The sequence below is a fragment of the Gossypium arboreum genome, chromosome 13, assembly GCF_025698485.1.
Source record: "Gossypium arboreum isolate Shixiya-1 chromosome 13, ASM2569848v2, whole genome shotgun sequence".
Classification (NCBI taxonomy): domain Eukaryota; kingdom Viridiplantae; phylum Streptophyta; class Magnoliopsida; order Malvales; family Malvaceae; genus Gossypium; species Gossypium arboreum.
The window spans coordinates 5,561,708-5,572,233 of record NC_069082.1 but is presented as its reverse complement, the minus strand read 5'-3'; the positions used below and the strand labels follow the sequence as shown (position 1 = coordinate 5,572,233).

Sequence of the window (10,526 nt, the reverse complement as noted above, 5' to 3'; positions counted from 1 at the left end):
TATTTTACGAGCATTCGACATCATAAATTCCCAAAATACCGACTTTTGGCATTTCGACTTTTCGCTTTTGCCAATCTAGTCTACGAGAGGTGTCGATTACACACTGCTTATGACGATATCTTGATGAGATCCACACACGAACCGCCTACAATTGGATTACTAACACGTTAATCTAACTATTCAAATACAAACTACGTATTAACCCCTTACAATATTCGGCCAACCACACCTACAGATCATAGTAAGCTTATAAGAAATTAATAAGCAACTCATTAACAAATTTTTGTCAATGTTTACCACATAATCATAATTTCACTGCAAGCTGTCTTCCTGAGCAACAGTCACTAAATTATTTATAACTAGAGCTACGAAACTCCAAATCAAGTGCCGTTAATTTTCCCTGAAAATAGACTCATATATCTTTTATCAATAAAATTTTCAGAATTTTTGGTATGGCCAATCAATACCAGATTTTTCTTAAAGTTTCCCATGTTTCACTGTTTGACTAATCTGACCACTCTTCATTACGAATCAAATTTCTCATTGTACAGAATTCAAAATATGTTATTGTTTATTTCATTAGAAACTAGACTCAATAAGCTTTAATTACATAATTTATTCAGCTTCTAATTCATCTCCCACAATTTATGGTGATTTTCCAAAGTCACGTTACTGCTGCTTTCCCAAGCAGATTTATTACCAAATCACTCTTTCACACATACCTTGCATGCATGTTATTTAAACATGTATATCACCAATCAATCATCACATATCTATGATTTTACTTAAGTATAATCTCCATTTCATCATTTTAAAGCACAACATGTTAGCTGATTTTTCCCTTTAACATCTAAGGCACATGCATGCTTATTTGTTTGGCTCAACTTCACCTATCTTCCATTTTTCATCAAAAGAACATGAAACAACAACCATTTCCTTCATTTTAATTCATGACTAAATGCTCACAACACAACTAAAAATCAAAATATACTTCAACAGTTAAGGTAGAATCAAGAAGAACTCATGAACCTCAAAATAGAAGCAAGGTACCAAGAACTTACCTTCAATTTTCCTCCTCCTAATGACCGAATACTCAAGAGCTTTCTCCTCTCCTTTCTCTCTTCTAACTTTCAGCTATGATGAACAAAGATGGACAAAACTTTGTTCTTTTCACCCCTTTTTCTTTTAATAAAACTTCATATTTCATCCATTTAATTCTTTAATACAAAAGACATGAAATTCTTATCATGAAACATTTACCTAACCCATTATCATGAAACATTTACCTAACCCATTATCATGGAACATTTACCTAACCTATTATCATGGAACATTTACCTAACCTATTATCAATTTGTATCAATTTGTACCATAAATTATGGATATCAAGTGTACATTTTGTCTACAACAACATGATGGCTGGCCACTTCATGTAAAATGGGAGGTTTGTCATGCAAATCCTCCTATTTTGCACTCATATTTATTTGGCCACTTCAATTTAGCCTATAGCATTTTCAAACATTTTCACATAGGTCCTATTTCATAATTTCACCCCTTTTCTTATGGAACAAAATTAACTAAAATTGTCGGGTTCTATCTTAAGTTTGGACTTTCTAGAGGCCCACTAACATAATTAAACCTATGCCAACATTCACAGGATTCCCGAAAATTAGGGCGTTACATTAAGGATGTGGAATGGAGAGGAGGAGGAGGAAAATATGTATGAATATTCAGCTAGCATGGGTAATTTGTATGTTTTAGGCTCATGGACTAAATTGAATAAAAGTAAAATTTTATGGGCAATTTTTAAATTTTTTTTAGAAATGACCAATTTGCATGAAATGGATTATTTTATTATTTAAATTAAAAATTGAATGAAATTATTAATTTAGCTCAAGATCGGGAAAAATATGTTTTAAGGATTAAATTGAAAAGTGTTGAAATTATGGAAAATTCTGACATTTTATAGAATTCATAGGTTGTTATCAATTTGTGTGAGAATAACGGCTGGAAATAAGGATTAAATTGCAATAATTTTATTTTATTTTAACCTAAGGATGAAATCTTCATTAATTAAAAGTTTAGGGGTAAAATGATAATTTTGTTTAGAGCATTAGCTGAATGTATTATAACATGAAATAAATGAAAACGACGATCAAATTTCTTTATAAAGATCTGGATGACTTGAGTACGCGACTTGAACGTGGAAAAGAAAAGATATCGGATTAATAAAATATCTGATAAATGAATCAGTAACTCGGTAATGCTCGTAACTCTTTTTCGGTGATTTGATTCAAAGTTAGAGGCGTTACATTTATTGGTATCAGAGCTAAGGTTTAGTCGGTTCTCGGACCGAACGTAGCATATGTGAAGTCTAGAAATACATGCCATTATATAACTTGTGATAAGATAATTTAATATCTTCCAGCTCTGATGAGATTTATTTTACTTAAAGATAGAGATACTTTCCAAACCGAGCTAATTACGATAATGTTGAAAGCGATACTCAAATATATGAGCAAAAGTAGATTATGATGAGTCGGAACTCATAAAGGTATGAATAAATGTTATATTTAACTTTATGTGTATAGTAAGTAAAATTTTAAGGTAAGTATCAATATTGAATTAAATTTGTATGGATATATGTGATTGATGTGGAAATAGAATTTTGGATATATGTTATATTTGAAAATTTTATTGATTGGGAATGTGATGAAATTAATATGAATATGTGATTAATTGAAATGTGTATTGATTGGAAACTAGAAAGTGAATTGAATACCCTATTAACTGTACCGGACTGAGTCGGATATAGTTGGCATGCCATAGGATTTTGAGAAGGGATTTGGAGATGAGATTTGGATATGCTGATGTTTATATCCTTCGAATTTATCTGAAGAGGCACTTTGTGCTATTCTGGTGTGTTTTGGATGGATTATATTATTCTGGTGTGTTTGGGAGGATTATATGATACTGGTGTGTTTTGGAGGATTATACTGGTGTGTTTTGGTTGGACATTTTGGTGTGTTTGGATGGAATCCGTGTATCCGCTAAAGTCCGAGTCTTGTTAATAGGGGTAAATACGAATATTAAGTGAAATTGAAATGAGAATTGAATTCCCTATTAACTTGTCGGACTAGTCGGATATAATTGGCATGCCATAGGAATTGGAAGTGTACGGGATTTGTCGGCTTTACTGATCAGGCACTTTATGTGTCGTATTTCAGGCACCTTGTGTATCACAGCAGGCATCTCGTGTGTCGTTTCAGGCACTTATGTGTCGTATTCTGATCAAGTACTATGTACCGTTTTAGGCACAATGTTGCTTACTAGTGTGTTTGGTTGGATCCGTGTATCCGTCTGAGTCCAAGTTATGTTAATAGGGTTGAGTAAATGAAATGAGAAAATCGAATGAATTTGATCGATTAAACTATTGAAAGTGTGAAAAAGTGGAATTATGAAAAGAAATGTGAATTGTGAATTGAAATAGAGATATGAGATTGGAAGCTTGAACCAAAGGTTCATGAATTGATTAAAGATAATATAGATGATATATGATGCCATTTGATGAAAGACTATTGCCGAGATATGAAATTAAAGCATAATTAACACATATGACTTATATTGTTACATGTTTGATGTCTATTATTTATTATAGTATTTATAATTTGAATTATGGTAATACCACTAAGTATAAACATACTCAACGTACGATTGTATTACTATGATTCAAATTATTTATTATTAAATGTTAAATTTAAATTATGTATATGGTAAGAGAAGTATGAGTTAGTGATATTGAGATATTTGAAATGTGTTTATGATGAGAAGGAACTTAGAGATGTAAGAATAGAAGTTCATGATATGTATGTGACAATGTACGAAATGAGATAATCAAAAGTTGAGAAATGATGAAACGTGAATGAAATGAAAGTTTATATTGTGATAAACTTATCTATGTTTGTGTGGCATTCATATGATATTATGTGTCTGACTTGTTTGGTTAAGTAAATGCTATGAGTAAATTTACTCAAAATTCATGGAATGTATGTTTAAGTATTCTAGTTTGAAATGGATAATTGAAAAGTTCGTGTAACATAATCATGTATGTTAATTTGCTTGAAGGGAATTATGTAATTGTGATGATATGATGTTGATGATAAACGCTAAGTTATATGTGTGTATTTATGAGAACTCAGTTAGAGGCTTTACGACCTCACCCTCTTACTAATGTAGTATTTTATAATGAAAATTTACAAAAAAAAAATGTTGAATAAGTTCACAAATGTGAAACTAATGAGTACAGTAATGGAATAATTAATAATGCAGACGGAGTTGAAAATAGTTTAACAAGTGAATACAGTTTAGAAAAAAAAGATATCAGATTATTCTAAAGATTATTCAGATTACGTAATGTCACGGTTAAAGAAAAAGTTAACCTCGGCTAGTCGACTTATTCAATCGATGTCCAAGTATGTGTTTGCTGAAATTTTCCCGAATTGGTTTTCGTTAGTGAATGGAATGATGCGGGGTTCATGATGACAGAATTAGTAAAAAAAAATGATAATTGAGTAGTAAAGATGTCTGTGTGTGATAGTTACAGTTGAAACGAATATGATCATCTTTTCTGGGTATTCTATATATTCTTTTATCCTCAGAGATATGTGTGTGGTTGTTCAGTCTCTGGTGGAGTTTTGATGTTTTGAGAATGCTAGTTAATTATGATGTTAGACGAAAGCCCTATTGGTCTGGTTGGTTTATGATTGTCATTTCTTCATCTTCTTGGAATTCTATTTTAATATGTTGGAAATGAAGTTAATGGTAAAATTCTTATGATTTTGTTTTATACATGTGGGAAATATATTATCTCTATTATGATGGAAGTCCAGAGTCGGTAAGCAGTGTTTTTCTTCTGGCTTTCTTTGAGAAATTATCAAGATCTTTATTATCTTCTTGTGAGTTAGATGTATAGTGATTGCACGAGCGTTACATAATATCTTTGAGTTCATGTTCCGATGTCTATTTGTTAGCAAGTAAACCGAACATTAAGAACATTTAGAATTATTGCAGTCAATGATAATACTAGTGTGTTATGAGATAGAATGACTATAGATTTCGAATTGGGATTGTCATTAACATCGGAAAGGAAAATGTTATTTAGTTTATGGTTGTTCATTTGACAAAGAAAGATCTGTATGATCATTTCAAGACGTCTGAGTTTTCATTTGATGATCAATCGAGTATATGTATCCCCGAGAGGGTAATTTAGAATTTTGACAAGATATTCCAACATTGTGTTCTAGAGTTCAAAGGTGAATGGAAAAAGATATTCGAGGTTAAATCAAATTGTGATTACGAGAAGTTAGTAAAGGTGTTTTATGAGTGTTGAAAGCAACTTCTTACGGTAAGATTTTCGGGACGAAAATCCCTAAAGGGGGAGAGTTGTAATGACCTAATTTTCAATTGGTGTCGAAACGTTGATTCGAGATCACTAAATCCGACAAATGAGTAGGAAATATTATTAATTTAGTGAGTATAAGTTAAATGTGAAGTTAGGAAAAATTTTGAAATAGTGAAATGTACTAAAATATATATATATTAAAATAATTAAAATTGAAAACGAGGTATCGAGACCTCGGGAATTTTAAATCGAGCCATAAATATTGTTATAAATATTTATGGACTGTTAATAAGTTAGTATTAAAGTTTCGTCAAGAAATTTTAAAGTACTGATAACTAATTGAACAAAAAGGACTAAATTGTATCAAATGCAAAATTGTGAGAAATGATTAAATAGCTTAAATGATAAAAGAAAGAGGGTTTAAAAGGCAAATAGACCCAAGTTCTATTTGGGCTGGACGGCAAGAGCATGAAATCACCAAGAAAATAAGGGGAATTAAGGGCAAAATTAGAAAATTGCAAAATTTACTTAATAAAGCTAGGACTAAAGTGGAAATATCTAGATTTTTCTTTATTTTTCTGCATTCTCATCAGCAAAAACATCATGGAAGAGTTCCCTTAAGCTGGTTTTTCATATTTTTACTGCAAGTAAGATCAATTCTTGATTATTTCTTGAAATTTTTGTGTTTTTGTGACTTTTACAACTAGGTCCATTTGTTGAATTCATTAGTTCTTGATTCTATGAAAGAAATTGAAAGTTTCTATGAATATGTGCTGGAAGTATATGATGATTTGACATAGAATTAGAGCTTTAAATTGTTTATATGCTGATTTTATTGAAAGAATTGAATAGAAAATGAATGTTTGGGACCTAAATTGTAAAAGAGTTTGAAGTTAGAGTTTTATGTGGAAATTCTGAATTTCAATAGTTATGAAATAACTTATAATGTCTAGGAAAAGTATTAATTTAGAAAATTAGTTTAATTGAGGGGTTAATTAAGTAAGGACTGAATTGTATGAACTGTGAAATTTGGGGCAAAATGAAAATCAACATTTTGCACTAAAATAGTTTTGGACAGCAGCAATAGTCTAACTTTGAAAAATATCCAAAAATTGTAGAAATATAATTAGATGATGAATAAAATATGAAATTAAAGCTTATTGAGTCTAGTTTCTTATAGAAGAAACAGTGTAACCAATGGAATTGTAAATCATGAGATATAGTAAGTTTTGTGAGACAATGTCAGAATGATTTCGGGTTCCCCTGTTCTGACTTTGGAAAATCATAAAAAATTGGAGAAAAATAATTAAGGGATTAAATTTATATTTTTAAAATATTTAAAGAGTCTATTTTCAATAGAAATAAGCGGGAACATCATCCGAATCTCGTACAATGAGATAATTAATTCTTAGTGAAGAAGAGTCGGAACTGTCAGATAGCAGAACAGGGGCAAGTTTAAAGAATAAACTGTACTTATTGGCTAAACCAAAAATTCTGAAAATTTTATGGTAATAAGATAAGTAAGTCTAGTTTTAGGGAAAATTAGCAGATCTTAATTTCTAGTTCTGTAGCTTAAGATATAAATAATTTAGTGACTATGACGCAAATGGACAGTTTTGAATATACATAAGTAAATAGTGAAATTATTGATAATGTTACTTGTTGCATGTTATATAAATTAAGGATGTGGAATGGAGAGGAGGAGGAGGAAAATATGTATGAATATTCAGCTAGCATGGGTAATTTGTATGTTTTAGGCTCATGGACTAAATTGAATAAAAGTAAAATTTTATGGGCAATTTTGTGTAAATTTTTTTTTAGAAATGACCAATTTGCATGAAATGGATTATTTTATTATTTAAATTACAAAATTGAATGAAATTATTAATTTAGCTCAAGATCAGGGAAAAACATGTTTTAAGGATTAAATTGAAAAGTGTTGAAATTATGGAAAATTCTGACATTTTATAGAATTCATAGGTTGTTATCAATTTGTGTGAGAATAATGGCTAGAAATAAGGATTAAATTGCAATAATTTTATTTTATTTTAACCTAAGGATGAAATCGTCATTAATTAAAAGTTTAGGGGTAAAATGATAATTTTGTTTAGAGCATTAGCTGAATGTATTATAACATGAAATAAATGAAAACGACGATCAAATTTCTTTATAAAGATCCGGATGACTTGAATATGAGACTTGAACGTGGGAAAGAAAAGATATCGGATTAATGAAATATTTGATAAATGAATCAGTAACTCCGGTAATGCTCCGTAACTCTTTTCCGGTGACGGATTCGGGTTAGGGGCGTTACAGACATAGAATGAGCAGATATTGTGACAGTAAAAGATAAACTAGTTGAATCCAGAACAAAATAGATAAAAGAAGCTCACATTAATATTCATAAGTAAATAATAAATTCAAAAAACGAGCCAAAATTAGACAAATAGAGCTATTTTCAGGGGCCACACGGCCTGGGCATTTCCTCATGAGCTGGACACACACCCATGTGCCAACACATGTCAATTTTGCATCCTACTTCCCAAATACGCGAAAAAACCTAATTTTTAGGCTTTTTGAGCATTCTAAAGTCTATAAATACCCATTAGAAGAAGACATAAGGGGACAATTAGAGAAGATCAGAGAATACACTCGAATAACACCATCAGAATCAACTAAGAAGCGGATCTCCATCAAGATCGAATATCTCCTTTTAATTTCTTTCGAAGTTTTATTAAGTTTATTTATGTCTTGTGGTTGTTCTGACTTTAAGATGTTTCTATTCAGGATTATGAACTAAATTCCTAGATACCTAGGGAAGATGAAATCTATGATGAATCATTTTATTTAATTTCTATTTTTACGCGTAAATACTTGATTCTTTGTTCTCAATTATGTATTCTTATTTCTTGTTTTAATATTTCTAGGATATTAATTCATGTTTAATGTTCTTATTTCAGTGGAGGAAAAGTCCCTATTTAAGAGCAGATCTAGCATAATTGAGTGGAGTTGCATGTAATCCTAGAAATAGGACTACTTAAATTTACCAGATTAGAGGCAAATCTAATAAGGGAATCCATAGATCAATTTAATGCAACGATAGGGGTTTTAATTAGAAAGAGATTTTAATTAATTAACCTAGAGTTAGTTGTTCTTACTCTTGAAAGTGATATTAACATAATTTAAGGATTTCTACGGATCAAGACACAAGTGAATAAATCATTTAATTCAAATTCATAATAAAACGTGAAGTCTAGGTGGATTCTTTCCTGGGTATTGTCTATCTCGTTAATTAATATTTGATTATTTCCTTGATTCATTTTCTGTTGCGTTCTTAGATGAATTAGTTTAGTAATTTTAGATTAAAACACAATCACTCTAATTTTTCGGCTAAATAATAAGAAGACGGTAATTACTAGTACTTTTAGTCCTCTCGGATACAATATTCTCTACTCACCATAGCTATACTATTGTTCGACAGGTACGCTTGTCTTTGTCGTATTTATAATTAGTTTAGTGATTATCAAGTTTTTTTTGGCGCCGTTGCTGGAGAATAAAATATTAGAAACACTTTATTTTTATTAATTTAGCAATTTATTTTTATTTTATTTTGTTTTATTTTTGTTTTTAGTTTAGTTTTTACATTCTAATTTTTCTTTTATTTGCTTCTGGCAGGTTCCTTTAGTTTATGACTAGAAGAAACTCGTCGGGACCATTACTATTTGATAGTGAAATTGAAAGTACTACTCACAGAAACTGTAGAAACGTAAGGCAGAGTCGATAAAATTTAGTAGACGAACAAAAGGAAATTATTATTATTGAGGAGATGGGTGATGACCAGAATAATCAGCTACCTCCTGCAGTTGTTGCAAATCCAGACCCTGTTCATCGTACTATGAATGATTATGCTAAGCCCACTCTAACTAGGGCTGAATCGAGTATTGTGAGACCTACCACTGCTACAAATAATTTTGAACTAAAGCCGAACACTATTCAGATAGTACAACAGTTTGTTCAGTTAGATGGTTTTCAAGATGAAGATCCAAGTACTCATTTGGCTAATTTCCTGCAAATCTGCTATACTATCAAGATTAATGGCGCCACTATAGAGTTATTCCTTTTCTCGTTGAGGAACAAAGCTAAGCAGTGGTTGAACTCTTTACTACGAGGTTTTATTACTACATGGGTTCAAATGACCGAGAAATTCCTTCTAAAGTACTTCCCACCGACTAAGACAACCAAGTTGAGGACTGATATATCCTCCTTTGTGCAGATCGATTTAGAAACATTATATGATGCATGGCAGAGGTATAAGAACTTATTGAGATGATACCCTCACCATAGGTTACGTTTATAGTTACAAGTTCAAACCTTCTACAACGGTTTGAATCCCTTAACTATATAGTTGATCAATGCAGCAGCCGGTGGAACTCTAAATAATAAAACACCCGAAGCTGCTTATGAATTTATTGAGGAGATGTTATTGAATAATTATCAGTGGCAAGTCATGAGGACGAAGTCGATGAAGCAGCTGGTGTTTTTAACTTAGATGCGGTCACCATGTTATCGAATCAGGTAGAACTATTAAGTAGGAAAATTGATGGTTTATGTGTCTCTAAATAGGTACATACACTGATGCAATGTGATGCAAATAGAGGTGGAATAAATAATCCAGAATATTTACCTTTTGGTTCTAGCATGGAGAATGAGCAAATAAATTATATGGGTAATAATTCTAGACCTTAGAATAACCCTTATAGTAATAACTATAATATAGGTTAGAGGAACTACCCAAATTTCTAATGGGGTGGTCAAGGAAACCAAAGATCACAACCCCCTCCGGGCTTTTAACAACCCTATCAGCAAGAGAAGAAACCGAACCTTGAAGAGATGTAGGCAAAATTTATTTCGGTATTAGAGATCCGTTTTCAAAACACTGAGATAGCTTTGAAAAATCAGTAAGCATCAATTCATGGGCTTGAAAATCAGATTGGACAAACTTGCTAAATTGGTTTCAAAACAGTAGCAAGGTAGTCTGCCTAGTAACACCGAACCCAACCCAAAAGAGCATGTGAAAGCAATTACTACATTATGGAATGAGAAAGTGTTGGCTGAAACTGAAAAG

The 10,526-nt window shown here is 31.2% G+C and overlaps 1 non-coding gene across 1 annotated transcript; it reads right to left on the bottom strand.

Annotated features, from left to right (window-relative positions):
- Positions 1-9,641: 9,641 nt before the first annotated feature.
- LOC128287248 (small nucleolar RNA R71) lies at positions 9,642-9,748 on the bottom strand. Its single transcript, XR_008277943.1, has one exon. It is a non-coding gene; the product is annotated as a small nucleolar RNA R71 (small nucleolar RNA).
- Positions 9,749-10,526: the final 778 nt, after the last annotated feature.